General features: G+C 50.4%; 1 protein-coding gene across 5 annotated transcripts in view; it reads left to right on the top strand.

The window, feature by feature from the left end:
- GNG7 (G protein subunit gamma 7) overlaps window positions 1-26,197 on the top strand; it is a 124,449-nt gene that overhangs the window by 26,869 nt on the left and 71,383 nt on the right. For 2 of the 5 annotated variants that reach the window (XM_084883575.1, XM_084883577.1), the window contains exon 2: window positions 11,049-11,107. The exons of 1 other annotated variant lie outside the window; for it this stretch is intronic. The gene's annotated coding sequence lies outside the window, so the exon portion shown is untranslated. Of the gene's footprint in view, window positions 1-3,265; window positions 3,292-11,048; window positions 11,108-11,133; window positions 11,197-26,197 lie in introns of those variants that run through there. 2 more of the 5 variants (XM_084883576.1, XM_084883578.1) reach the window with 2 other exon arrangements.

The following is a 26,197-nucleotide window of genomic DNA, read 5'->3' as shown; positions in this document are numbered from 1 at the left end:
TGGCACATGGCCACACCCATTTGTCTGCGACAGCCCTGTTGAATTGTAGGGACAGGACTGTGTAACTTGAAAAGCCAAAAATATTTACTGGCTGGCCCTTCACTGAAACACATTGCTGGCCCCGATCTTGTGAATAAAGCAGGTCATGGAAGTTCTAATACAATAAAGAAGTTCTGTATAAGTTAACATATAATATATGACAATGTTCTAACAATAAAACAATGATGTGACATTAACAGTATGTCAGGCACTGATTTAAGCGTTTTGTAGATTTTCCCTTAAATCCAGGAAACAAACCCGTGTGGGAGGCGCTGCCACCCTCTGCATGCTACAGATTTGGAAACTGAGGGATGGACGAGGGAGGAGCCGTGAAGATGAGACAGACAGTACGCCACCGTGCTGCCTCTCGGGCGCAAGAATATACGTCCCCACCCAGCCCCTCCGTGGGATTCAGTGTAGCTGTTTTAATTGGGAATGAAGAGAGAGATCTGTTTTCCTTCATATTTTCTTTTTTTATTGTCCAAAATTGCTCCTCTTCCCAATTAGTCACCTGTCCCTCCATACATTACAGTCTCAGGTGGTGGGGGATACTGCTTAGCATGGTGAGGTAATCCTGTCCCCAGGGACCTGGGTGGTATCTGGGGACATCTGTAGTTGTCACATGGGGTGCCCCTGGCACTGAGTGGACGGAGGTTAGGGGTGCTGCTCAATACCCCACAGTGCTCAGAACGGGCTCCAAGACAATGACCCTGTCCCAGTGTGAGCAGTGCCAAGTGGGAGAGATCCTGCGTTAATTATTTGGTGGGAAATCGAGGCCAGTCCCTGCTCGTAGACGACACCAGAACAAACCCCAATGGTCAGACCATGTAAACCAGAGGAGCAACCTCCCCCAACCCCCGTGTTACTAGAGGAGAGGCGGGCCAGCCTCTAAGGCACCAAGAGCAGTGTCCTGCTCGGCTCCCAGGGACCTTTAACCCCTGAGGTCAAGATCCCTGTGCCCATTTTCCCTGTCTCAGTCCTGGCCAACCCCACAATCAGCCCAGTGGCTTTGGAGCAGCGTGTCACTGCCCTGGCCCCCAGGTGCCTTCCTTAGTCCCCAGGCTCTCCTCCCCCCTTCATCTGCAGTCAGAGCTAGCGAGGGTGACATATTTAGATGGTTACTGTGGTGATGAGTGAAGGCTGAGGTAATAGCTGCAGTGAGTGCATAAAAGCCAGCGCTGTTTCTATATCCAGCCTCCAGCGAGATGAGGCACTCCTGCCACGTGCGGGTGGGATGGCAGTGTGGGACGGGAAGGGGTTCATATGTCCTAGTTCACCCACTCAGAGCTCAGAGGCAGGATCTGCAACTTGGGAGGGGGAGAGCTGCCTGTTGCTGGGTCCCTGTCAGTCCCTGACATGAAGGGCCTGCTTAGAGCAAGGGTTCTCATCCAGGGTGATCTTGCCTCCAGAGGACACTGGGGCATGTCTGGGGACACCTGTGATTGTCAGGGCTAAGGATCCAGTAGCTGGGGGTTCAGGTATGCTGCTCAGTACTCCCCAGAGCCTAGGAAGACCCCACCCCCATACACAGAATGTCTGGTCCCCATGTCTGCAGTGCCAAGGGAAGAACCTTGCTTTAGGGCAGTGGTCGGCAAACTCATTAATCAAGAGAGCCAAATATCAACAGTACAACGATTGAAATTTCTTTTGAGAGCCGAATTTTTTAAACTTAAATTTCTTCTAGCGCCACTTCTTCAAAATAGGCCTTGGTATTTTGCGGAAGAGCCACACTCAAGGGGCCAAAGATGATAGAGGCCATTGGTTTATTCCGTTTCAGAAACTTGGTGCTGGCATTGAAGTCTTGATAATTTGTGAAGTCCCAAAGGCTTCCCTTCCTTGCCCTAGTTGTTCTGCCCCTCTCCTCTCATCGAGTTTACCGGTCCCATTGGGCTCTGTCTCTCCAGGTTATCAGGGCAGTAGAGGTTGGGAAAACAGAAAAGTGTAATTGACATTGCTATTCAGTGCTTGACATTAGAAAAATGGAGTCGCTAACTAAATGTCTACATGGAGATGCCAGGTGAGTCAGCCCCGATGTCGGTCTATCAGCTGTCTGTTGCTATGTATCAAATGCCCCAAAACTTTTGTCACCCCACGGCTTCGATGGGTCAGGAGTTTGGAAGCAGCTTACCTGGGTGGCTCGGGCTCAGAGACTGTAGGGAGGTCTCAGAACACGTGTCAGCAACTCCTGCCTTGTCTGAAGGCTCACCTGGGCTGGAGGAGCCACTTCAGGATGGCTTCTCGATGCGGCTGTTGCTGGGAGGTGTCAGCTCCTCTCCACACGGACCCCTCACAGTGTGATGGCTGGTTTCCCCGGAGAGAGTGAGGAGGAAGTCATGACTTGGTCGCAGAAGCGATGTGCTATCACTTCTGCCACATGCAAGTGTCACACAGACCAACTGTGATACAGAATGGGGTGAGGCCACACAAGAGCATGAACATCAGGAGATGGTCATAGGAGACTGGCAAGGAACTAGCTCTGAAAATAGTCAACTGTGACATTAGTTTATTTGTCCAATGTTCCTAAAGAAAGACAAGCATACCACCTGCCATCGCCAAGAAATGCTATGTGAAGCGATGGATTTAGCAATTTCACCACGAAATGGCAGTTGTTGGTATTTTGAGTGCAGGCCATTCCCAGGCATCCTGGATAGAATTGCAGTTTCTGAACCATCTTTGAGATGCCTTTTGTCCACTTAACTGTTTTTATTCTTCTCCAAGTTTGGAGAACAGACACGGGGTGGGTGGATGAGAGATATGCATCCAGTGTCTCCTTTCTACGTGGTGTTGGTGCACAAGGAGGAAGAGGGGCCTCGCAAGAGCTTCCCGCGGGGGGTGAGAGGAATTGAACTCCCTAGCTAGGAATGGCAGGAGGGTGAGCCTCGGGCTGGATTGCTCAGAGCCTCATCAGTAAGGGGAGAGTGAAGAGGCTGTCTCCTGCTGTGCTCCTTCCAGAAGGCAGCTCCTCCCTGGCCAGCAGATGCTTTCCGTTGGCCAGATGGGAGGGTGTGTGGGGTGACTCTACTGGGGCTTTTCTCTGAGATGCCCCTGCGGCCCTGTGGTTCCTGGACCTGACACGGCTCTGGGGTCAGTCCAGGCCTGAGTGGTTAGGAGCTTTTGACCCTCCCATATTATATTGTTATGACACAGGCAGGGGCCTGGAGGAAAGGGGCGGATATCCATTTGGCCAGGACTGACCTAGCTTCTCTCTGGCTCTTTCTCATCACAGCTGTTGAAGGAGTCAGCTGGTAAAATGTGAGTGCTTAGCAATCATCTGGCCCAAGTTGGGCTCCCCCCCTCTTTCCTCTTAGTTCTTGATGTAACTCCTAATTTATCTGTTCAAGGAGCTCTTTTAATAAACTGCTTTTTACTTCTTTATTTTGTTAATCCTCACCCGAGGATATTTTCCCCCATTGATTTTATTTTTAGAGAGAGTGGAAGGAACGGGAAGAGACATAGAGAAAAATGTCAATGTGAGAGAGACACATTGATTGGTTGCAGGGATCGAGCCTGCAACCAAGGTACGTTCCCTTGACTGGAATCGAGCCCGGGACCCTTAAGTCCACAGGCCAACGTTCTAACTACTGAGCCAAACCAGCTAGGGCAAATAGACTACTTTTTAAAGTAGTTTTAGGTTTATAGAAAAGTTGAACAGATATTAACAGAGAGTCCCATGTTTCCACACTCCTCCTGCATGCGCGCGCGCGCGCGCGCGCACACACACACACACACACACACACATTTCCCCCTGTTATTACCGTTTTGCATTGGCTTGTTAAAACTGATGAGCCAATGTTGATATATATGTGCAATTATATGTGTTGATATATATTACAAGTGCGATTATAATATTGAAGATCATCACTGTACAATTATTGTGACCCTGCTTCACGTCTGGGACCGTCCCACCAGAGGGTTCCAGCACATGAAAGCCACCGTCCTTGTGTTTGCAGTGTTATTCTCTGCTCAGAAAACTAGGATTTCTCCTTCAGGAGCACAGGAAGCTCTCCGGAATCTGACTCAAGTTCATGGACCATCAAACGCTCTCTGTAAAGGCCAGAGTGTAAATATTTGTCTCTGCAGGCTGAATGCTCTTTGTCACCACTCAACTCTTCTATTGTGTAAAAAGAACATGTAAATGATGAGGGGAGGCTTTGTGCCAATAAAGCTTTATTTACAAAAGCAAGCAGTGGCCCAGATTTGGCCCACAACCAGAGCCTGCCAACCCCCGTTTTAATTCATCCTCTTTCTTTTATCATTTGTTGTCTGCTGGCCCAGAATTGGGAAATAATTAGGAATTCATGCCTGGGGCCTCTCTGGCCTGGCTTCAAGTCCTGGCTATGCTTGCACATACCTTGAACAATTTTGAATGTTCAGTGTTGCTCAGTGGTTGAGTGTCGACCCATGAACCTAGAGGTTTCTGGTTCAATTCCTGGTCAGGGCACATGCCCTCATTGTGGGCTCAGTCCCCAGTAGGGGGCATGTTAGAGGCAGCTGATTGATGTTTCAATCTCTATATTCTTCTCCCTTCCTCTCTCTCCAATAAAAACATATTTAAAAAAAATGAATCCTGCCCTTGCTTGCATTGCTCAGTGGTTAGAGCATCAGCCCACACACTAAAGGGTCTTGGATTCAATTACCCATCAAGGGTATGTACCTCTCCCACCCCCCTGAGTGTGTGCTGAAGGCAGCCAATTGATATGTCTCTCTTACATCGATGTTTCTCTCTCTCTCTTTCTCTCCTCCCCTCCCTTCCACTTTGTCTAAGAATCAATGGAAAAAATATCCTCTAGTGAGGATTAACAAAGAAGTGAATTACAATAGTTATTATAACTAAATTAATATACACACACACACACACACACACACATATACATATATATCATTTAGCACAGAGACTGGTACATATGTGTTCAGTAAGTATTGGGACTTTTTAAAAAAATGTATTTTTATTGACTTCAGAGAAGAAAGGAGAGGGAGAGAGAGAGAAACATCAATGATGCAATAATGAGAGAAAATCATTGATTGGCTGCCTCCTGCATGCCCCAGTGTTCCATATTTTTTGAGGATTCCTTTAAAAAAACATCTCCTATTATGTTATTAGTTAGCTAATGCTGCATAACAAATTATTCCAAATGTAGTGGCTTAAAACAGCACATTTGGTATCTCATAGTGTCTGTGGGTCAGGAATAAGGTGTTGGTTTAGCTGGGTCCTCTGCTCAGGGTCTCTCACTGGTCACAGGTGTCCGCCAGGGCCGGGGTCTCATTAGGAAACTCAGCGGGGGAAGGTGCCGATTCCCAGCATTGTGGCTGTTGGCTGGATTCCGTTTCTCTGGTCCTTAGTTCTTCTCTGACTGCTGGACGGAGGCCGCATGGACTTCGCCTGTGTTGCTGATTGCTTCGTCCCAGCGTGCAGGCCGAGACGGCAGGGAGTCTGTGAGGTGGGGGAGGTCGCAGTCTTGTGCGGTGTGATCTCAGAAGTCACGCCCCCTCCCCTTTGCCAGAGTCACTGTCCCCACCAACTCCAGGGGCGGGGCTGAGACAAAGGTCATGGGACCGGGCAGGCAGTAAACAGTTCATTTCTCTCTCTCTTGTTCTGGGTTACAGGAGTACTTCTCTCAGAGCACTCTCTGTGTGATTTGCATCAGTGTTCAAATTTCTGTCTTTTTCTCAGTCTCCAAAGAGATGATCTTTGCTCTTTCTCAGCGGAGAAAATGGAGCCGTGGGACACAAACCCGCGGCCATGAGGTGCCATGGCCAGCACTCACACGTGTCTGCCTGACCCACAGTGCCGTGTGGTGCCGTCGTCTTTCCCACACGACCCCGCCATGTAATTAGTGTGGAGTGCTGCCTTTCTTCCTCAGAATAAACCTGTGTCTATCAGCCACCCTGTAGGAAATTCTCACAGCACCCACACACTGTGTGTCTGCCCTACGCTGGGGCTCCCAGAGGGCCAGAACCATTGTGATATTCTCATCTGTCCCCCTGCCCCAAAGAACCAAGCACACCCTGTAGAGAATACACAATTTTAAAATACATTTTAAAATTGATTTTAGAGAGAGAGGAAGGAAGAGAGTGTGAGGGAGAGAAACATCAATGTGTCGGGGAAAAACATTGATTGGCTGCCCCCTTCCTGCGCATCCCCTACCTGGGGATCAAGCCTGCAACCCTACCATGTGTTCTTACCCCTGACTGGGAATCGAACCAGCAACATCTTGATGCTCAACCAACTGAGCCTCACTGGCCAGGGTGAGAGCACACAATTTATAAGTGTTTCTATCTGACAGGAATGACAGGGACGTTGTGCCCCTTTTTTGCTGCTCCGTGAGAGTGGAATCAAACCTGGGGCTCAGGTGTGCCTCAGAAACTACCCCGGGGCCCCTGGCTTCAGGATTGATGGGTTAAAGCCCATTCCATCCCACTTCGGCAGCCCATGGGCCCCTCTTCTCCATGAGTGCCCTTTTGCCCCACCCCTTCCACAGCCCATGAGATTAATAACAAGGTCCTGCCCCAAAAGGGATTTACCCTTCAAGATAAGAGAGCAGCCCAGGAAGCTGTAGTGCAGTGTTTTTCCCTCCTCCCTCCTCCCATCAGGGCACACGGGGCAGCATTTGGGGACATCTAAGGTCCTAATGACCTCAGGAGCCGGGCATCAGCCTGGGTGGGCCAGGAACGCTGCAGCACCCCACAGTGTCCAGCACGGCCCCAACGAGAACAGTTGCCCCAAATGTAAGCCTGAGGAGAGGGATTCTAAAGGGAGGGAGGGCAGCATTTGCAAACAAGATGTTGGTTGTGCAAACCCTTTGAAAAAGTTCTGGTAGCGCTTGGCTGGCATGGCTCAGTGGTTGAGTGTTGACCTATAAACCAGAAAGTCACGGTCCCAGTCAGCGCACATGCCCAGGTTGTAGGCTCGATCCCCAGTGTGGGGCAGGCAGGAAGAAGACAATCAATGATTCTCTGTCTTCATTGATGTTTCTATTTCTCTCTCCCTTCCTCTCTGAAGTCAATAAAAACAAATTTTTAAAAAAAGTTCTGGCAGCTCTAACCTAGAGAAACAGGTTGTGATTTTCCGGCTTCCTGCCTAGATTTGACATCCTCAGTCAGTGGGAGCTGATTCCGCAGCTCCTTACTGGTGACGGGTTCTACAGCAATTGGATTCCTCCAGGCCTGTGTTGCTTTATCAGGGATCCCCCTAAACCAATCTCACGGCCCTATTTTTGGCAGTTTCGGACATCCAAGCTTGGGAACTCAGGGTCCGGCCACCTGTGTCCCTGCCCACCACCCAGTGCTAGGACACACTCGCTGACAATCTGACAAATCGATTGAACCCTTTCTGAATGATAAGGAAAACAGAAATTAATTACCAGGAGGTTAACGAAGGAAGAATCTCAAGTACTCTTGGTTTGAGATTGTAGTTTTTGTCTTCCCTTTTCAAGGTGATGGATGACAATGCTGAAGTCTGCCTCTGGGAACTAGCCCGCATCACCGGCTGGCTCGAAGCCAGGCCTGTGCTGACCGCGCCCTGTGCCGGCCCATAGGAATGCAGGCCCATTTCAGGCCAGGTTCCAGCAGGAAGGGACCCAACCTCACCCAAGTCTGGGCTCGGCCTGGTCGCCTCCTGCTCCGCAGGCTGTTCCCTTAGCACCGACTGGATGACACACAGTCCGAGGAATTTCTGAGCCCTCCCGAGGGCAGGCTCAGTGAAAGCTATTGGAACCGCCATGTAAGCAAAACCCATGAGATTCCTGCCATTTGGGATCTTGTCTCTCCAGGGAGACTCAACCTTGAACCATTTGATGCTGATGGGCACAGGGTCTCTCCTGGGGCAGTGCAGTGTCCTGGGATTATATAGTGTGAGGCTTGCACCCCCTGTAAATACCCTACAAGCCACTGAATCGGACACTTTAAAAGGGTAACTTTTATAGTATGGGAATTACACCTCAATTTTTAAGATATATTTTTATTGGTTTCAGAGATGAAGGAAGAGGGAGAGAGAGAGAAACATCAATGATGAGAGAGAATCATTGATTGGCTGCCTTCTGCACACCCCCACTGGGGATCAAGCCCGCAACCCTGGTATGTGCCCTTGACCAGAATCGAAACCGGGACCCTTCAGTCCGAAGGCTGGTGCTCTATCCACTGAGGCAAATCAGCCAGGGCTACACCTCAGTTTTTTACAAAGGATGTGGACAGGGGGGCTCATCGTCTGTAGGAAGTGCTGCCTGCAACAAACGTAAGCATGAGTCCTCCCCAAGGGCCACCTGATCCTCACGGTAAACGATGCCCGTTTCCTTGAGGATTTATTTCTCCCTCCCAGCACCCAGAGTTCGTTATTTGTGTCTGAGGTTGACATGCCCTGCCTCGTGGGCATTGCCTGAGGGCAGCGTCTGTGTGGGGTTTGCAGGCCCCTGAGCACCCTGCTGTTGCCATCTTGAAATTTGCACTAATTTTTTAATCAGGGGTCCCACATTTTCATTTTTTTCACTGGCTCTGCAAATTCTGCAGCAGGTCCACGAGAGAGGTCCCACTTCCTCTTTTCACTGCTGACCCTTCTGCGGCGGGGAAGGTTGTGGTTGGGAATGACTCTGATGGGGAAGTGAAAGCCCAGCGGTTTGTCTGGGTGAGCGAGCCCGTGAAGGTCACGGGGACGGCCCGGTGCCAGCTGGTGGAGCGCACAGCCTGCCATCTCGTGGCCCCGGGGACAGAGCATCAGGGATGTTGTTTGTCCAGGCTGCTCCCTGCCCTGGCCCAAGCTGGTCTGGGCCAAGGGCGGCAGGGGTGGAGGTCACCTCACTGCTCAAGTCCAAGTTCAAGGGCTCAATTTCAGCAGCCAGCAGCAGGTGTCTGCAGGACCTGGGGACAGGGAGATTTGCAGTTGGTAGATGTGGAGGCAGAGTGAGAAACATTTTAAAATGATCCGAAGGCATCCACGTTTGCAGCAGGAGGATTCACAACTGCCAAGAGGTGGAAACAGCCTAAATGTCCACTCGTGGATGATGGAGAAACCATGTGTGCATCCACTCAGCAGACTATTACTCAGCCATGAAAAGCAGTGAGTCACCGACACTCGCTACAATGTGGATAGATCTTGAACACAGGGTGCTCAGTGAGAGAAGCCAGACACCAAAGGCCACACAGTGTGTGGTTCCATTTATGTGAAATGCCCAGGACAGCACATCCTCAGACAGGAAGTAGGTTAGTGATTGCTGGGGGCTGGGGAGTGACTGCTGATGGGGACAGGTATCCTTTAAGGGTGATGAAAATGTCCTAAATTTAATTATGGTGTTGGTTGCACAACTTTGTGAGTATGCTAAAAACCACTGAATCATGCACTTCAAATGGGTGAATTGTGTAACAGGAGAATTGTATCTCAACAAGACTGTCTAATTACCAGTTTATTAGCCACTGTTTCCTGGTTTTGACAATGTCCCTGAGTTGTATAAAGAGCTTCCATCTGGGGAGCTGGGACTCCTCTTTACTAACTTTGCAATTTCTTGTGAGTTTTTAATTGATTCAAAAATTCAACCTTTAGGCTGTTGAAGGATCATATACAGAGATAGTTCCTGCAAGGATGAGGCGAGTCTTGGCCTCCAAGTCCATGGCAGGTTGTTCCAGCCCTTCCATCTCTCATCTCTTCCAGCCACTGCTGCTTGGCAGCACGTCCCCGGGTGCCCCTCTTGCCCCAGTGCCCCAGCAGTTCTTGTCCTAATTTGCAGCCTAGAAGAGCAGATCCTGTTGGGTAGATTCTTAGCTTCAGGATCCCAAAGGGCTTAGGGCATTCTTGGAGTAGTGGTGCCACCTGCAGGTAATGGTGGGGATTTCAGTTCACCATCCTGGCCTTTTAACTGACAACACATTTGTCTGAACCCAGAGAAAGGAAACAGCACTTGAAGTTTTTCATTGATTTGTTTTGTTAAGTACACTTTTTATTTCAGAATGGTTTAAGATTTTCAGAAGTGTTTCAATAGTACAGCGAGTTCCTGTCTCCCCATCGCCTAGTTTTCCAGTGGTCACATCTCCCATAATCATGGAACATGGGTACATTCATGTGAACTCAGCTCCACTCTCTATTCAGATTTCACTAGTTTCTTCTCTTTCTGCTCGGGGACCCCATCTATGGCCCCACAACGCATTTAGTCCTCACAATTCGTTAGGCCAGTGGTCGGCATACCGCGGCTCGCGAGCCTCATGTGGCTCTTTGGCCCCTTGACTGTTCTAACACCACTTCTTCAAAATAGACTCACCCAGGCCGAAAACCGACTTCTGCGCATGGGCCACGAACTTTCAATCACACTGTATGTGCACACCTGCACGTGGTATTTTGTGGAAGAGCCACATTCAAGGGGCCAAAGAGCCGCATGTGGCTCGAGAGCTGTGGTTTGCCGAACACTGCGTTAGGCAAATCTGGGTGACTTGGTCACCCTGTGAGTACCGTGGGGCAAGAGGTTGACTCGGTCTCCCCTTCTTCCTCCCAGGGGACCATGAGGTTCAAATGATGCAGGTGAATGAATGCCTTTGGTAAACTCTAAAAGGTCATTAAACATCCAACCCTCTCATTTAACTTCGTTTTGGAAACTTATTAGGGATAATGTCATCAATCTCTAATTGCCTCCCTTTAAAAAATAAAATCCTCACCGGAGGATATGTCCACTGATTTTAGAGAGAAAGGAAGGAAGAGAGAAACAGTGATGTGAGAGAGAAACATCCAGTGGCCACCTCCCATATGTACCCCGACTGGGGATCAAACCAGCAGCCTTCCAATGAACGGGATGACACTCCAACCAACTGAGCCACACCAGCCAGGGCTCTCACTGCCTTCTCAGATCTACTCTCTCTACATCTGGAAGCTTCCTGTTTGTGCTGTCCCCAGTGCCTGTCAGAGTGACCCAAAGGCAGGACTCCTAAAATGATTTTTACTATTGAGCTCATGACTCTTCAATGCCAGTGTCCTCAGTAACATCCACATTTCTGGCCACACAATGATCAACTAAAGTCTTACGTTTTTCTTCCAGGGAGCGGACTTTTGGGTCCTGGAACCTCGGTGCCGAAGACAGCTCAGCCGTGTACACAGGTTGGTGTCCTGATGTTTTTCTTTTCTCCACATTCACACTTCGTGCAGTTGTTGGGTTGGCCAGCCCGAGCCAGGATGAGAGTTAAGAGGTTGGTTTGCCGTTGGAGCATGCGCCCTTAACTGTGCATGCCTGACTCTTCTCTGAGGGTTTGTCCTTTCTGCCAAGAGTGCGCGGGAGCCCGGCAGGTGTGGTTGAACCAGGAGGGGCACATTCCCAGGTTGCGGGCTTAATCCCAAGTAGGGGGTGTGCAGGAGGCAACAGATCAATGATTCTTCCTCATCATTGATGTTTCTATCTCTTCCTGCCTCTCCCTTTCTTTCTGAAATCAATTAAAAATTTTATTTTAAAAAAGAGCACACGAGAGTGAGGAATGTCTTCTGCTCTTGGGCTCCAGTCACCCATGAAGTAGTAGGGGAACATGGACTGGTCCCAGTGCACCCCAGAATGGGGTCAAGGCAGAAAGTGGCCACTGTGCTAGCCTGCTTTCAGCGGTCTTAGCTTAGCCATGGACAGGAACAGCGCTGAGTCACTAGATGTGATCAATATGTGAAACACATCCCCACCCAGCAGACTGGGAAACACCACAGTGGCTTCAGGAAGGTTCCTTTTTTGTTGTTAATTTTCACCCAAGGATATTTTCCCCTTGATTTTTATAGAGAGGAGGAGGGAAGTGGAATGGGGGAAGAGAGAGAGACAAAAAACATCAATGTGAGAGAGACATATTGATTCATTGCCTCCTGCATATGCCCCAACAGGGGCTGGGTATCAAACCTACAGCCCAGGTATGTACCCTTGACTGGGAATCAAACCCAAGACTCTGGTGCTCCGGCTGACACTCTGCCCACCGAGCAATGCCAGCCAGGGCCAGGAAGGTTTTTAACAAGTTAAGAGCAAAGCTAAGGCTCGGGTCTTATTCTGTTAGCTCCTCTGTTTACCTCTGGTCTCATTCCCCAAAGGATTTTGAGTGGTTTGTGTAATGTGGGAAGAAGAAATAACATAAAAATCAGAGATTGCTGTGTGCTCTGGGCTACCACTTGCTTGTTGTATTTACTATAATTCTCTGGTATGTTTCCAGCCCCATTTCTTGCTCCTTCTTCTTTCATAAATGTCTTTGCTACTCTTATGGAGTTTTCTCTTTCATGCAATCTTTAGAATAAATTTCTGGTTACTAATAAAAAATTCTGATGGCATTTTGATTAGGATTGTGTTATCGATAAACTTGAGAGAGATCTGGTGTCTTTATAATGTTGGCTACTCCCATTCAGTGTGTGTGCTTGTGTTAAAAAAAAAAAATGCTGGGGAAGAAGGCAGACCCCAAAGGCAACAACGATGATTCCATTTAGATGACATGTCTAGAGGAGGCAAACCTGTCGTGGCGGCCAGGGCCGGGGTGTGTGTGTGTGTGTGTGTGTGTGTGTGTGTGTGTGGTGGTGGTGTTAGTGTGGAGGAGTGCCGGTGGGAGGGGTTAGTGTGGAGGAGCGCCGGATCTGAGGGGTGAGGCGGAGGGTCCACCACGGCATGGCAGGGGCGGTCACACAGATCCATGAACTCGCCAGGAAACCTTTCGAGGTGTGCACTTCACACTAGTGAATTTTACAGACGGCGAAGTGTACTTCAGTGACCCTAAAACATAAATATTTTAGCTAAGCCAGAGAGAGAGGCTGTTCCCGAGGCCAGAGACCCAAAGCGGAAGTTGGAGCCTGGTGTCTGCCCGCCTTGTTTACGCTCAGCCTAGGTCCAGAGAGGATGGAAAATGTAACTCCTGCCTCACAAAGTCGCCCACCAGAGGGGAGTTTGGTGAACTGCGAGCAGGTTGTCGGGTAAGGTTGTGGCTGGTGTATGGTCTTCGCAGCACGTGGACCTTCCTCATTCACTCTCTTCAGTGTCAACGTCGCACTGACTTCCTGTGGAAAGAGAGTGGAAATGCAGGCATGTGCAGAGGAGGCAGTGGCCCAAACCCCTGCCAGTGGTGACCATTGCTGACCTCTGGTGAGTGTCCTCCCTGAGTATCTGTGAATTACATTCGCACACTGATTTTAGATGCATAGATTATTTTTTCCTCTAATGAGCTCATTTTTTTTTATGGGCATTTTTTTCTCATCAGTCAAGCTAGATTTCCATCTTTCCTGATGTTGGCTTAACATTCCACCTTATAGAGAAATTATAAGTTATTTATTTAAAATTATTTTTTAATTGAATAGAGGCCCAGTGCACACAATTTATATAATCAAGGGTGGGGGGCCTCTTCTCTCACAGTCCAGGAGCCTTCGGGGGGGGGGGGGGTTGTCCAACTAATGGCTTAGGCCCAGTAGTTGGACATACCCCAAGGGGTTCTTAATGCTGCTGCATCTGCCCCCTGGTGGTCAGTTTGCATCATAGTGACCAGTAGTTCAGCAGTTTGATCAATTTGCATATTAGCCTTTTATTAATAGGATTTGACTGGTTTCCTCTTGGTTGGCTTCTCTGAGTGTTTATTTTCTTTTCCTTGTTTGCATTGGTCTGGGATGAACGTCCTTGTGTAAATTCTATACAACCTTGGTTGCTTATCATTTGGGATAAATTCCTATAAGTAGGTTTGTGGGGAGGGGGTGTGTGTTTAAGTCAGGGTATTTTCACTTACATTTTTTACTTTTAGCCACAAGGACCTCCAGAAATGTACCATTTTTACTCCCAGGACCCCTTTTCCTACCATCCCAACTATACAGTTTTCATGTCTTTACCAATCTGACCACGGGGCACTTATGTGGCTGCTGTGTCTGGGTCTCCTGTGTTATCCATGAGTTCAGCATTTTCTCTCAGGAGCTTTTGCTGTGAGTGCCTGGCCGTATTTTCTACTCGCCTCTGTGTTGGGGGTTTGTCTCATGGACTTGCACACATTTGTGGGAACTTGCTATATTTCTCCATTTAGACGCTGTCTGATACCCGTCACATATGCCACTGTTTTTCTGAGTGTGTCTTCCCACGTGGCTGGTGGTGGTTCTGCCGTAGGGAACTGGGACAGTAAATGTGTCCCAGACACAAGTGTTTTCCTTTGTGTCTGGGAGATCTTCAACTTAAAGATATAAAAACAGTTCACCTGCATTGTCTCTGAATTGTATATTTTGCATTTAAATCCTTGAGTCATTGAAATTCAACTGTACTTGTGGGTCTTCCTGGGGTGATCCTGCGCCAGGGGGCAGGACAGTGTCTGAGGACATCTGTATTGTTAAGATTGGGGGTGCTCCTGGTATCAGGTGGGTGGGGCCAGGGATGCCAGTTCAACACCCCACAGGCCCAGGAGAGTCCCCCACCGGGGATGACCAGGCCTGATGTCAGCAGTGCCAACTGGAGACCCTGAGCAGTCTGGCCCTCAGGTCTAGAGGGACTCGTTCCTCTTTATTACAGACCCGAATCTGTGTCATTACCACAGAGGAAAAAGGCCGCTAATTACATTTCCACGTGTGCTACTGAGAATTTTCCTAGGGAAGAAGATTTGGGAACATCATCTGGAGACAAAACATTCCAGCGGTCTGAGCTCAGTGTGCTGCTTGAGTTTCACTCTGACGTGTCAACGGGACGTCACAGAGTGGCTGAAAATTCCAAGCGTTTTCTTTGGCTTTGATCCCTTTACATACAACTGAGGGTTGTATGTAATTCTGCCCCCCCCCAAGGGCAGTAGGCCAATCTGGGGACATTTGTGATTATTACAACGGGGGCTCCTGGCATCTAGAGGGTGGGGCCAGAGATGCCGCTCAGAGCTCAGTGCCCAGGACGGCCCCATGGAGAGTTAGCTGCCCTGTGTCAGCTGAAGGGGAACCCTGATGGAGGGAGACAGAATTACTGGCTGAGCTGGCACCCACAAGCGGGTCTGGCAGGGGTTACCAAGTAAACTCCTCAAAGCGGGTGGTGCCAGGCTTTCCCTGATGGTTTTAAAAACGTTAATAGTCACTTGTGGAGGACATCGTGTTTGCCAGGCGCCGTGTTAGCCATCCACAGGCATCCTCACACTCAGTTCCTACAGCACCAGGGGCCGAGGGCCCGGGTTAAAGGTCTCTGACAAGCGGAAGATCATATCCGGGGTCCCAGGCGTGTAAGACTCTGAGCAGGGTCTCCCATGACTGAGCAGCAGCCTCTCCCACGATCCGTGTGTCACTGAGTGAGGGTTCCTGCTGCCCATCCTGAAGGCAGAGCCAGCGCTCTGATCCCATTCTCTGAATTTCTGCCAGTGGGTCGTGAGGTTTGCCCTGCGTGGTCTGAAACTGGCTGACATTTGCCATTCCCTCTGGCAGCCACTAGGGGGCAGAGAAGGCCCATGGGATCAGACTGGGCCTTGAGCCAGGCGACAGTGGAAATTCAGATGGGTGTAGGTGGGTATCCAGACATCTTCAGTCACCCCTGTCTCACTCGGCTCCCTGTGACCACCTGTCCCTGTTCCCTGAGACATTCTGATTCAGCACCGAGAGTCCCGTAGTCACCCTGCCCTGGGGGCCCTCTGCTTCGCAGACATGGAGACTCCCATCTGTGGGTGTAGGGAGGCAGAAACCATGGGCTCTGTGGCTTTGGGTGTCGGTACCCGCCCCCCCCCCCATCCCCCACAAACCTACCATGGCCCAGTGGCTGGAGTGAAGGCTTCACGAGGGAAGCGAGGAGGCAAGGTCGGGGGTGGCAGTCTCACTGCTGCTTTCGTACCCCAAGGACCGTCCTGAAATGACCTGAAGCTCTGGCCACGTGGTACCTCTAAGGCTGGCAGCCCCTTTTGGGACTCATTTAAATGACACCAACCCTCAGAAGCCCCCTCTGGCTCCCTGCGTGTGGAACCTGCCTGGTACTCGCACCCTCCCCCCGGGCACCCTCGGGGGTGTTATAGCTTTGAATACAATCACCTGCGTGGTTATTGCTCGGCCTGGGTGACCCTCAGAGATTTCATTCATTCCCTCAGCAAGGATTTCCAAATGACTGCGGGGCCAGGCTCCAGGGAAACCACCGTAACCAGGACGACCCAAGACCCCCGGCTCTCACAGAGCTGACATTCTAGCGAGAGTCATGGACCTCAGGTCAGAGTCCTCGGACGTGGCCCAGTGTCCCCAGGGGCGGATCGCACAGTGAGACTTGTCGCACTGGGTCCTCTCGCTGTGGTTATGTTTGGATGTGGTTAGGTATGTTTCTTCTGGATGGACCCCGGCGTCATCTTGGAAGTTGGGAGCACAGCCGGCTGGTTCCTGCCTCAGAGAACAGCGAGCGAGAGCCCCTCCAGCATGGCGGCTGTGCAGAGCGCGGGCTTTCTCAAGGACGCCTCGGGCGCCCTGTCCACTGCGTGCGCCGGCCATTCAGCTTGAGAGTCGCCTGACTCGGATGCCGAGGCTGCTGTGGTGCTAGTTTTATTTGGTGACATTGTGTTTTGAGCTAACGCAGTGTCCAGATCTTTGATATCCAAAACGGTAGCTGCTAGCCACAGGGGCTATTGGGCACCCAAAATGGATCAGAGAATGAAAATGACTATATTTTGATATGTTGGTCTAAATCAGTGATTCTTTTTTCTTCTTTTGATTAAGGTATTACATTGTGTCCTTATTCCCCCATTGCCCTCCCGCCCCCCACTCATGCCCTCACCCTCCTGGTGTCTGTGTCCATTGGCTAGACTTATATGCATGCGTACAATTCCTTTGGTTGATCTCTGCCCCTTACCCCCACCCTCCCCTACCTTCCCTCTGAGGTTTGATGGTCTGATCAATGCTTCTCTGTCTCTGGGTCTGTTTTTGTTCATCAGTTTATGTTGTTCATTATATTCCACAAATGAGTGAGATCATGTGATATTTATCTTTCTCTGGCTTATTTCACTTAGCATAATGCTCTCCATCTCCATCCATGCTGTTGCAAATGGTAAGAATTCATTTTTTTTACCACAGTGTAGTATTCCATTATGTAGATGTACCACAGTTTTTTAATCCACTCATCTGCTGATGGGCACTTAGGCTGTTTCCAAATCTTAGCTATGGTGAATTGTGCTGCTATGAACATAGGGGTGCATGTATCTTTTCTGATTGATGTTTCTAGTTTCTTGGGATATATTCATAGAAGTGGGATCACTGGGTTAAATGGGAGTTCCATTTTTAGTTTTTTGAGGAAACTCCATACTGTTCTCCACAGTGGCTGACCCGTCTGCATTCCCACCAGCAGGACATGAGGGTTCCTTTTTCTCTGCATCCTCGCCAGCACTTGTTGTTTGCTGATTTGTTGACGATAGCCATTCTGACAGGTGTGAGATGGTACCACATTTTCGTTTTGATTTGCATGTCTCGGATGACTAGTGACTTTGAGCATGTTTTAAAATATGTCTCTGGCCATCCTTATGTCCTCCTTCGAAAAGTATCTATTTAGGTCTGTTGCTCATTTTTTATTGGATTGTTTATCTTTCTTTTGTTAAATTGTCTGAGTTCCCTGTAAACGTTGGAGATTAAACCCTTATCAGTTATAACATTGGCAAATATATTCTCCCATGCAGTGGGCTTTCCTGTTTTGTTGATGGTTTCTTTTGCTGTGCAGAAGCTTTTTATTTTGGTGTAGTCCCACTTGTTTATTTTCTCTTTAGTTTCTATTGCCTTAGGAGCTATATTGGTGAAGATATTGCTGAGATTTTGCTGCCTGTGGCTGCCTCTAATACTAGTATTTTTTTTTTGAATTTAAAATATATTTTATTGATTTTGTACAGAGAGAAAGGGAGAGAGATACAGAGTTAGAAACATCGATGAGAGAGAGTCATCGATCAGCTGCCTCTTGCACACCTCCCACTGGGGATATGCCCTCAACCAAGGTACATGCCCTTGACCAGAATCGAACCCGGGACCCTTCAGTCCCCAAGCCGACGCTCTATCCATTGAGCCAAACCGGTTTCGGCAATACTAGTATTTTTATGGTTTCCCATCTTAAGACTGATCCTGCCCCTGGGGGACATGGATGATGTCTGGAAACACAGGACAGGATTGCTCCTGGCATCGAGTGAGTGGCGCCGGGCATGTGTTCTGGGTTCCCCAGTGCCCAGGACGGGCCCCACAGAGACGACCAGCCCCAGTGTCAGCGATGCCAAGGGGGATCCTGCAAGGGCCGGCATTTCTGCAGCTGAACTGCTCACTCCATAGAGCTCAAAAGAACCTCCCACCAGCAGAGCGTGCCCTCCCGATGGCTCCTGTCCTCTGGGAGCTTCTGAACATTTCTGCTGAAAGCACTGCCAGAGCTTTTATCTTCCGAGAGTGGCCTTTGTGTAGGGAACAAGCTCTAGTCCTGGCGTGCAAATAGGAGTGCTCGTCTTCCTCCTGGGTAGTGACCGCTTTTGGTCTGTCCTGGGTGTGTTAAAATGCACCTTATTATCAGTTCTTTCTCAGGACACATTGTTCTCCTAAGAGGACTGCCAAGATATACAGTGAAAACTTAGAATGTTCTGCTCATGAAGGTCACAGGCTGCCGCCCCCACCTTCCCAGCAGAAAGCGTGTGCGGTATTTATGTAATTACCAGTCTCCTGATGCAGCCAAACCCTCTACCTGGAGCCTCTGATTCCAGAGACCAAGCCACATGGTGCTTCCGTAAGCAGCAGGCCCTGCTCGGACATGACCTTGACCCCTACTGCAGGGTCTCATCTCGGGGAGACTGTGCCTGTAGGGGACACTGGGCCATGTCTGAGACATTTGTGGTTGTCATGACTGGGGGTACACCTGGCATCAAGTGGGTGGGACCAGAGCTGTGGCTCAGCACCCCACAATGCTCAGGATGGCTGCACCCCAGGGAATGACCCAGGCCCGATGTCAGCTTTTCCGAGGGGGACCCTGCTCTTTGAGATCCTTGCCTTCTTGACTCCAGACCACTCCCTTTATTCTCCGCTTTGTGTTACCACTGTGGTTCTCACCCAAGGCAGCCAACAGGCCCCGCTCTTTTGGACCCTGCAGGCTAAGCTCTCTCATCTGGCCCTCTCCCGGGTTAGTTAGTGCTGCCACCCGCTTTTACCGGCTTGAAAATCAAGGCCCAGCGAAGTTCACATCCGAGATCACCAAAGAGGGGATCCACGGATGGGGCAGCCAGAATGGAACAGCCCACTGGCAACAGAGGCATGCCAACTGCAGCGTCTGCAGCCACGTGCGTGTTGCTAGGCAACCACTTGAACAGTCATCCCCAGGGCAGGGGATGATGTAAACAGGCAGTCATCAGAGAGTCATCAGACTCAAAACACACACAGGGTTGTGACAGTCACATATGACAAGCAGGTGGGGGGCCCGGGGAGCCGTGACGAGGTGGCAGGAGCTCATTGGGGTGGGCAGCAGGGGTCCCCATATCCTCCCAAGGCCCATCTTCAGCCCTGATTCCATCTGAGCTGGTGGGCACTGAGGATGTCGGCCTAGGCTCCTCTTTCCCTTCCCTCCCACTTCGTTCTTTCAGTCAGCAAATACCCGGATTCCTGGGGAGGACCAGGTGGGCTGTGCTCAGGAGTTTCGGGGTCAGAGAGCACAGCTTGGGAGCTGAGGGCTCCTGAGCTGCTGTCAGCCCAGTGGAGGCCTGAGCAGGTGCAACAAATGCAGGCCCACAGGGACCTGGTGTGTTGGGAGGTGTCACTCTTTGCCTTGTTAGACTGAATCACCAATTGTCTCTAATTGCCATGGGTGTCCCCAATTTCAAATGTTAAGACCTAACCCCCAGTGTGATGGTAATTGGAGGTGGGACCTTTGGGAGGTGTGATGGTGTGGTTATTAATAAATACAAATTTTGGTCTTCACCCATGGTTCTGGGCTCACAGCTCCCAAAATGCTTAGAATTCCTGAGCGATGGGAACATCCCTTAAATATGAAAGTGATCATAAGACCCCAGATGCTTTGCTGTGCTGTCACACAAAGTGTATTCGCTAGCTGCTGCTGCATAACAAGTCACCACAAGCATGTCCATTCAACCACACCTGCCCATTAGCTCCTGGTTCTACAGGTCAGGAGTGGGGACGTGGTGTGGCTGGACCTCTGTTCAGTGTCTCAGTGGGCTTGGCCAGGGCTGAGTTCTCATCTGAGGCTACACTGGGAAAGGACCCACTTCCAGGTTCACCCACATTGTCAGCAGGATCTAGTTCTTTTCCTTCATCTTGCCAGCTGCCAGCTAGGGGTGACGTGACTCTCAGCCCCTAGAGGTGGCTCCCGGGTCCTGTCCTCCTCCTTAGACCCTCTCACACTTCCAGTCTCACTTCAAGAAGGACTCCCCAGATTAGGCCAGGCCCACCACGGCAAATTTCCCTTTTGATTCACTCAAGGTCAACTGATATGGGATTTTAATACATCCTCCAAATCCCTTCTTTTGTACAAAATAACATACCAGGGGTGTCTTATCACGTTCACAATCCTGTCTATACTCAGGGGTTCACCTACAGGGGTCTGGGGGCTCTTGGAAGCCTGCTGGCCACACAGAGGAAGAAGGGAGCATAGTCATAGGGAGTTAGGACCAGCGCTGAGCCTCTACCACGGCTGAGCAGGGGGCATCTTTGCCCTCCGCTCTGACCTTCGCCCCTCCCTGCAGGATGTATTGCCAGGACTCTGGGGGGACGACCAGGGTTCGGGGGGAGAAAGGAGGATGTCGGCCTCGAGGAATGCCGGCATGTTTTGGCCCAGTTACACCTAAATATGCCTATGGTTTCGACTAAGATATTTAAAAAAGCCTTTATTTTGAAATAATTGCAAAGGAAATCACAAACATTTTTCAGGGGGTCCTGAGCACCCTTCCCCCAGCATGCCCCTGTGGTGGCACCTCACATAACGGTAGCACTAGACCAGGAAACTGGCACAGGGGCCCTGTGTGTGCAGAGGCCACCGCTGTTGACCACATGCAGGCAGACTGGGCTTTGCCTAAGTTGTGAGTGTGCGGGACCACCTCATGGGAAGTAGAGAGTGCTTCTAACTCCTGTATGTGAGTATACTTGACTCTACTTAGCTGTACAAATAAAATAGGCCAAAGTGGTAAGTCTCACGTGTTTACCACAATAAAAGAAGAAGAGAGGAGAGACAGACGTCAGAAGCCGTTGCAGACCCTCTCTAACTGGCCTTGAATAAAGCAAACAGACACCTTGTGAACTGCCTTTGGAGGCCATATGGCCTCTAGGAACTGAGAGCAATCCCCACGCCACAGCCTGCAAGAAAATGGGGGCAACCCCCCCCCCCCCCAGTCCTATAGCTGCAGGCATTTAGATTCTGCCAACCACTTGAATGAGCTTGGAAGGGTCCCTAAATTCTATATGGAAATTCAGCCTGGCCAATCCCTTGATTTTAAGCTTCTGAGACCTTGAGTAGAAGACCCAGTTAAATTGTGCCCCAATTCCTAACATATTTTAACTGTGAGATGACAAATATGTGTGGTTTTAAACTGCTAAGTTTGTGATAACTTGTTACACAGCAGTAGCTGACTGATACACCTACTGTGTTGCCTTCAGAAACACTCCTTCTAAAACCCACCATAACTCTGCAAAGTAGAGCTAATTATCTCAATTTTTCCAGATGAGAAAACAGCAGCAGAGAGAGGCTAAGTAACTTGCCCAGGCCACACGGTAACTGTTTTGGGATAGTTAGCTGAGTATCACCAGGCCCGGACCAGGTACCTGATGCTCCCACCGCCCACTGGATGTTTGGTGAGTGAATGAGTGAGAGAAGGAACAAGTCCTCACCTGACCTCTGAGCAGAGAGGCGAGCCCGTGACTGGGACCAGTGACATGCTGGAGACAGTGAACGGAACCTCCAGGATGTCATCCTTGTACCCCGAAAGGAGTAATGATCACATGGGGCTTCCCTGGCTGAGTCATCAAGGGGCTGAGGTCTGAGCTCATGAGCCTCCTGGAATTTAATGTGCTATTCCCTGGCACCCTGACTAATGTCCCGGCTGATTCAGAGCCCTGCGCGATGAGAGGCCAGCTCCCAGAGCCAGGCACCCTCTCACCCAAGAGACTGGCAAAGCCAGGCAGCAGGGGGAACAGCCAGCCAGGTGTGGGTGTGGCTCACGGCACCTGGGCTGCAGGTGAGAGGAAGGACACACAGTGTAGGTGGGAAGAGAGGGGGGAACAAGGACTGAGGGCTAGGGCCACACCCACCATTGCCCCTGGCAAACCATTGCCAGGTCTCTTCTTCCAACAGAGGCCGGGTCACTCTCTGTGGGGGCCTTCCTGGAAACGGGGATATTGAGCAGCATCCCTGGCCCCACCCTCTTGATGCCAGGAGCACCCCTAGTGTGACAACCACAGATGTCCCCAGGCGCTGCCAGTGTCCCCTTGGGGCAGGACCGTCCTGGGAAAGACTCTGGCCAAGTGAGCTGATGGTGATGACACTGCCTGAGTTAGAGCAGGTACTCACCTGGGGAGCTCTGTCCGGAGCCTCAGCGAGGCCTTCCTGGAGGAGGTGGTGTCTGAGTTGAGGCTGACAGTGCCCTGGAGCTGATGGAACCTCGTAGGGGGACCTTCCAGGTGGCACAGGAGCAGAGGCTGGTTCCAGGACCTTGGGTTCAAGGTGAGGGAGAGGGAGCGAGGAGCCCGCAGGCACAGATAGTGCTTTATCCCGAGAGCAATAGGGAGCCATAGAGGGTTCTAGCCCCACCCCTGGCAGCAACTGATTGACCTCCTGTTTAATAGATGAGGCAACTGAGGCACCTTGGAGGTGAGGGAGAACACAGGTCCCAGCAGACCTCAGGGCTGTTTTCACAAGGTCACTGGCCATGCCAGTTTGGGGGTGCATGTGGGCGCTGGAGCCAGGCCCAGGAAGTGGCGCCTATCTTGGTACCTCCCAGCTCTGAGACCCCTGCTCAGGCAGGCACCTCGGGTCCCGCTTCCATTTTGTAAAAATGGAGTGATTGCCGCTGCCGCTGCCGCCGCCACCGCCACTGCCCAGGGTTCTGCAGGGACTAATGACCTTGTCCCCCACCCGTCCCCTCTCTGCCTTCCTTCTTCCCAAAGGCACCGGAGGCCATCCGGCTTCTCTGGTGTCTGTGGGAATGCTGGGAAGCAGTGAGAGACCCCGGAACCGCCGAAGGGTTGACAAGCCCTGGACTCCTGCTCCGGTGTCAGCGCTCCTGCCCTTGGCCGAGGGCGAGAAAGAGGTAACCGAATCCCGTGGACAGAACGTGTCCCGGCCCAGAGCCCGTCCCCCGGGAGTGGTCGGAGGAGTCCACCAGGAGAGCCGGCAGCGGGCGGCTGTGTCCCAGGCTGACCTTGTTTTCCTGTTCCCGGGCAGGAACAGCCTGGCCTGCGGTGTGGATCTCCGCAGGCTCTGTAAACACCAGGGATGGAGGCCTGGGGGCGGGCTCCCCGCCGCCCGCCCGCCCACGCCTCCCTGGGAATTTTCAGAAAAGGGCGGCAAATCTGTTCCCTTCCCAGGAGACTCAGGCTTGCTCCGCCGCCTCCTGGGGGAACCGGGCAGAGATGCCGGCTGGGGATGGCCAGCGGTGTTGTGAGGCCCCCGGGGCCACCGCGTTTACCCCCAGACTGCGATGTTCCTCCCACAGAAACAAGGAGCGTCTGGGGCACCTTCCTTTCTCTCTCTGTTGTGGTAAAATGCACGTGCCATGAAATTTGCCGTCTTAACCATTTTTCAGTGCACAGCTCAGTGGTATTAGGTACATTGACATTGTTGTGCAGCCATGCCCACCATCTACTTCCAGAACTTTCTCATCTTCCCAAACTGACACTCTGTCCCCATGAAACACGAACTCCCTATCCCCTGCCGCTTCCCACAGTCCCAGCCCCTGGCACCCACCACCCACTTTCTGTCTGGATTCCCCTCTGAGTAGAGTCTCAGTGTTTGTCCTTTGGTGTCTGGCTCATTTCACTGAACATACTGTCCTCAGGTCCGTCCACCTGGTAGCAGGTGTCAGAATGCCCTTCCTTTTTAAGGCTGAGTAACATTCCAGTGTGTGGATGGCCACATTGTTTACCACTCACCTATCGATGGACACTTAGGGTGCGTCCACCTTTTGGCCATTGTGAATCATGCTGCTAATGAACACAGGTGTATGATTGCCTATTTGAGACCCTGCTTTCAGTTTTTTTGGGGAATGAGACACCTTTTGGTTCTGATATAATATCTGGAGCTCAGTCTGCAGGTGCCCTGTCTGCCCCCCGGAACAGAAGGGAACCCAGCCTGAGCCGCAGGAACCTGGGCCGTGAGGTTGCTTCTCCCTCGTCCACTCTCACTTGGGCCCACACACCTCTAGGGAGAAAAAAAATTTTTTTGCATAAACAGATATACCATGCTATAAAAATGCAAACGGTACAAAAGGTACCTTCTAAATGAGGTCACTGTGTTAGTCTCAGCCATAATAAAGCACAGTGACAGGGCAGCTTAAGCAACACCATAATGTCGGTGCTGGAGGCCGAAATTTTGAAACCAAGGTGTCAGCAGGCTGCTTCCTCCTGAGGCCTCTCTCCTTGGCATGCAGACGGCCAACTTCTCTGTGTGCACACATCTGCCCTCTGCGCCTGCCTGTGTCCTACTTAAAAGGACACCAGTCACGTTGGATTGGGGCCCACCCTCATTTTTACCCTCATCACCTCTTACCATGTCCAGGGACAGTCACAGTGGAAGGTTCTGAAAGCCAGGAGTCCAACATTTCAATTTACAGGGTGACACAGTTCAGTTCATGCCAGTGGCCTTCTGAGGTTCTAGGTGGACATGAATTTGCGGACGGCGGTGGTGACAGGGGTGGTGGTGGGGGCTGGGGGTGGGGGAGACTGCTTAGCCCACCTCAGGGAGGTGGACTGATGCAGCCCTCAGTGAGAGACCCTGGGAGGGTGTGCAGGAAGGAAGGGGGATGGGTCATTCTGGAGGGGCCACTGTTTGTGCAAACCCGGTGCAAGTCATTCAGCTGAGATGTCAGCTCTGACCTTCCAAAAGGTCACTCTGCTGTGAGGGGAGCCTTTGCCCCTTTTAAAAACGAAAGTGGAAACGCAGGGCAGGCGAGGCTACCCAAGGTCACAGAGCAGCCTCGAGCAGAGCCAGCACCTCCAGCCCACGAGCTGGCCCTGTGCACAAGGCCAGCTGCCCAGCCAAGGGTTCCCATAGCGCAGCGACACCTCTGGAGTCCTCCTGTGTGGCGGGTTCGATTTTTCTGCACCTATTGATATGATCATGTGATTTTTATCTTTCATTTTTTTTTTTGTGATGTATCACATTTATTGATTGCCATATATTGTACCAGCCTTGCATCCCTGGAATAAATCCCACTTGATCATGGTGTATGATTTTTTTGGGGGGTTATCAATGAAATCAAGGGAGAAATAAAATTTTAAAAAAACACCACCCAGAAACAAACAAAAATGAGCACACAGCCATTCCAAACCAGGACACAGCGAAAGCAGTCCTGAGAGGGAAGTTTGTAGCGTTACAGGCCTACCTCAAGAAGCAAGAGACACCTCTAGTAAACCATCTAAACCTACACCTAGAAGAAGTGGAAAGAGAACAACAGGAAAAGCCCAGCATATGTAGAAGGAAGGAAATAATAAAGATCAGAGCAGAAATAAATGACTTAGAAAATAAAAATACAAAAAAACACAAAAGATCAATCAAACCAATAGCTGTATTTTGAAAGGATAAGCAAGGTTTTGATCCTTTAACCAGATTCATCAAGAAACAAAGAGAGTGGACCCAGATAAATATAATCAAATGAAAGAGGAGAGGCAACAACTGACATCACAGAAACACAAAGGATTGTGAGAAAACGTTGCAAACAAATATATGCCAACAAAATAGACACCCTGGGCAAAATGGACAAATTCCTAGAAACGTACAACCTCCCAAAGCTTAATCAGGAAGAAGCCGAACACCTGAATAGACCAATAACAACTAATGAAATCAAAGCAGTAATCAAAAATCCAACGGCTTCACAGGCGGATTTTACCAAACATTCAGAGAACACCTCTCCTCCTCAAACTATTCCAGAAAATTCAAGAGGAGGGAAGACTTCCAAAGTCTCTTTATGAGGCCAACATTATCCTAATTCCAAAACCAGATGAAGACACAACAAAGATAGAAAATTATAGGCCACTATTCCCTCTTCTGTATCGTGTTAATCTCTGTGAGGTGACAGGCTTCTTGGAGGCTGGGCCCTGCTCTGG

Source organism: Pipistrellus hanaki (assembly GCF_964339955.1).
Source record: "Pipistrellus hanaki genome assembly, chromosome: 5".
In the NCBI taxonomy this organism is placed as follows: domain Eukaryota; kingdom Metazoa; phylum Chordata; class Mammalia; order Chiroptera; family Vespertilionidae; genus Pipistrellus; species Pipistrellus hanaki.
Note: the sequence above shows the minus strand (reverse complement) of the source record. Positions and strands in the feature narration are given on the sequence as shown.